We start from the raw sequence: 4,171 nt of genomic DNA on the forward strand, positions 1-4,171 counted from the left end.
TGTACTTTTGAGTGTCTTTAGCATTTTTAATGTTACAGGTCTTTTGACATTTATTTATTTCATGCGTATGTGTGCACGTGCATGTATAGGTCCCTTACATCTTATAAAAACCACAAAACTACACTTTTTACATCCATTTACCTTCATAGAAACTGATCGTATATTATTTATACAACCTGTTGAGGTTAGAACTGAGCAGAGAAACAATTCACAAACCCAGTTAAATGCCTGCAAGAGCTCAAATGAGTATTCCCATCATCTTGTTTAGATTTTACCATGATAGGGATGGCATATCAACTGTCATCAGAGTTTTATTTATGTTTTTTAACTTTTTATTTATTAAATGACTTTCACATCATGAATCATGATCCAATTCATTTCTATATCCTTTCACATCTTCCCTCTGTCCCTGCATTTTTCATCAATGACAAAGTTTAAGAGAAAAAGAGAAAATTTAAAGATCTTGTCCCGGAAGCTGCAATGAGACCCAGTGAGTCACACAATAAACCCCTTTGTCCGTATATATTTACTTGCCAGTGTTCATTGCAAAGAGTTATTTGTCTGGTCCAAGGCCTCTGGTTTCAACTACACTAGTAATTCTGGGCCCTCAGTGAGACTCTTCTTGGATATTGTGTTTTTGTCCTGTGTTGTGGAGATCCTGCATCTTTGATGAGCAGGTCAGGTACCTTAACACTCCAGCAGATCATAGATGGGGTAGATGTTTAGGAGGACCATGTTATAAACCTTCTGGGTGTGGGTTGCAGGGTTTGCTGAGCTGCCAGTTCTTTCCTGTTCTCGCCATCAGGATGAGATCTCCAGCACTGCCCTGGCTAATTTACCTTTGCAACAATAAGCTATGGTTGGAGCTAGTTTCCTATTCTCATACCCTCAGGGCTGGTTCCCCTTCAACTACAACATACTGGCCATCTCTACTGTGTTGCCAAGACAAGGTGTAGGGACTTCTCATTCCAGTCCTTCATGAGCAAAGTTTTAAATGTTTAATATGGTATCACTTAGCTAGAATCACTAGAAGGTATGAATCCTTAAAATGTACTCACATTGTTCAAACAAAGATTTGTAACCTCTGGCTAGCATTTCTCCTTATCATTTATTTCAGTGCTATCACAACTGCTTCACTTTCTGACTACATCTTTTAGATGCCAGCTGCTTAAGCTCTGGCATAGGAATTCATATGAATTTGTAAAGTTTGCAGGGAACTTTTCAACCATTCAAATATTTCTGAATATGCAACAATCAAAATTTGATTAAAAATTGTAAATGATGAATTTGATATGTTGCTGACAATGCTTCTCCAAGTTTTACTTGACATTTCACTGCTATCTTAGTTAAAGCCAACAAACATTACCTGAAAAACCCAAGCTTTCTGTTGAGGCCATTGCATGTGGTGATATCTTGTTTGCATAAATATAGCTTGCCTGAAGATCAGAGGATACAGCTAGCCACTAGTTAATAATAGATGTCTGAAGGACTGTACAGACAGTGATATGTCTGGGTGGAGAGAGGAAGTGATAAGATGGAAGAAAACAGGAGCTCAGTCTTTTTTTGGCTGGGAAGTTGAATAGTACGGTGACTGTGGTTTGCTCCTTTATCCTCTCATCTCTCAACTTTTTCCCTATATCTGACTCCAGGCTTTTTATTATTGATGCCTGTTAAAACTTGTGCTATAAAATGTCACCCAACATAAAGGCACAAATTTATGAAAAAGTTGCTGGCCTGTGTCTTTGCAGTAACCTGCATAGGCTGAAGATGCATGCAGGGCTACCACTGGAGTTGCACATGGTACTCCCACCAGGGTCACCATCTAGCTGTCTAGGTTGTTCTCTCTGCTGTAGGAGGTTGGTGACCCACCTGGTCCAATAATAAACACATAAAAATTGTATTATTTGCAATATTATTGGCCAATAGCTTAAGCATACTTCTGGCTAACTCTTATATCTTAAATTAACCCATCTCCATTAATCTGTGTATCACCACAATGCTGTGGTTTACTGGGTAAAGTTCTGGCATTTGTCTCTGTGGGGCTACATGGTTTCTCAATGACTCTGCCTTCTTTCTCCCAGCATTCAGTTTAGTCTGTTCCCCTATAGCTAGCTCTACTATAGGCCCAAAACAGTTTCTTTATTAATCAAATATAGTCATGGCCTACAGAGGTGAAGCCCACACCATCTCTTTCTCCCAAAACCTCCATCTGATCTTCATATTTTTTGTTGTTGTTGCAGCCTCTTTGCAACAAACTCCACAGGTCCAAATTCCACAGATATCTGTGCTCCAACTTCAACAGGACTGACCTATCCTAGACCCATTGGCTCTGCCTTCATTGGTAGCCCCTACCACACAGGCATTTTTCTGCACAATTCCATGTGTCACCCACTTCTTGGAGAGGGAGAATATGTTGAGGCACAAAGGCAACCTGTATATAATGACTGTGTCCTGGATTTATGTCACACAGAAGCTTTAAATTTTTGAGACAAAATTGTAGGAGTCAGAAAAAAATGAGTTATTTACTAAAGTTATACAGTACCTAAAGAAAGTCATCACAGATTTCTTAAGATTAACTTCAGCAATAAATAGAAAACCACCAGATTCAGAAGCTGGATAAATAATAATTGAATCTCTGACCTTTTAAAATACCAGTGCAAAATCCAAAAAGATCATTAGTTCATTAAAGATAGATCAGCACCCATGGAGGAATGGACCTAAGATATAATCAATGTTGAATCTCATGACCATGATGATTAATGGATAGGAGAGGTGATTTTCAGGGGTTTGAATAAAAATCAAAATGTCAAGGGTTTCAATTGTAATAAACATGATCACCTAAAAGGAAATTGTAGACAGGATGTTCCTATAAACAATATTGTTTCTAAGCATATTTCAAACAGAATGTGTGTCCCTTCTGGATTATGCAGAAGTTGTGGCAAAGTCATATATTAGACCAATGAAAGTATGTCAATAAGGGTCAGTCAAGGTAATGCATTCCTTTTGGAAAACTCCTTGAGGGGCCTCTTGCAGGCTCCCAGGCCAAATTAGGTTCAGTCATTTCCTGTAATCATGGAGGAAATTCCTTCCTAGAGCAAGTAAAGAACCTAGTGCCTGTAATAAGAAACGATACTGCTCTGGATGATAGAAAAGCTATGGAGGAGAGAACTACAATTCAGGAAAAACCATAAAGCAAATATTTTGTCTAACTTCTATATATGAACAAAGATGAAAATTAAAATCTATGAATAAATGACATTGTCATTGAAGGACTTGTAGACACAGGTAGAGATATGACATTAATTGCACCAGAATCTTGGCATTCAAATTGGCCTCTTCAGGAGGTAAATGTTGAACTTTTAAGAATTGGAAATTTATTTCAGGTAAAACAGAGCACAGGATGGATCAAATGTATAGGAATAGAGGACAGAGAGGAAAATTATAGCCACTTGTGGATAACAGCAATAAACTTAGGAGATGCTATTTGTTACAACAATAAAATACTCATATTAACTTTCCTCTAATCTCAGAAATAAACCATAAATTAATGTATATTATGAAAAAATATATTAGAAGGCATTATAAAGAACAGTCATGGACCATTCAGGTTGTACAAGAACAAAGCATAAGAGCTGCAGATACATGAAAGACACCTATAGCCCTACCTTTAAAGGTTTACAGGAAAACCTGTATGGGTTAAGCAATGGCCTTTAGCAACAAATAAACAGCAACACTTAAAATAACAGCACAGGAGTAGGCCAATAATCAGCATATTGAAAAATCAACTAGTCCTTGAAATTTTCCTGTATTTGCTGTTAAAAAGAAACATTGGAAATGGAGAGTGGCAACAAGCCTAAGTGCTATTAATGGAGTGATTTAGGCAGTGGGTGAAGGCGGATTGAATTAATACAGGCCAATTGGTATAAGATAACGCCACTTTAATAAAAACACACTCACGCAACCGAAGTTCCCACGATGCCCAGAAACAGGAAACAGGAAGAAGGAGTTACCAGCGTCTGTGCACCCCAATTTATAGACATTTGCCCGAGGCCGTCCCGCCCCCAAAGGGCGGGCTCTCTCTACATCTCCCCTTTTTTGTCTAAATAAGACAGAACTAAACTAACTACAACTATAAACAATAATAACAAATAATAAATGTAACAAACAATAT

Source organism: Microtus ochrogaster, unplaced genomic scaffold (genome assembly GCF_000317375.1).
Source record: "Microtus ochrogaster isolate Prairie Vole_2 unplaced genomic scaffold, MicOch1.0 UNK85, whole genome shotgun sequence".
NCBI classification, from domain to species: domain Eukaryota; kingdom Metazoa; phylum Chordata; class Mammalia; order Rodentia; family Cricetidae; genus Microtus; species Microtus ochrogaster.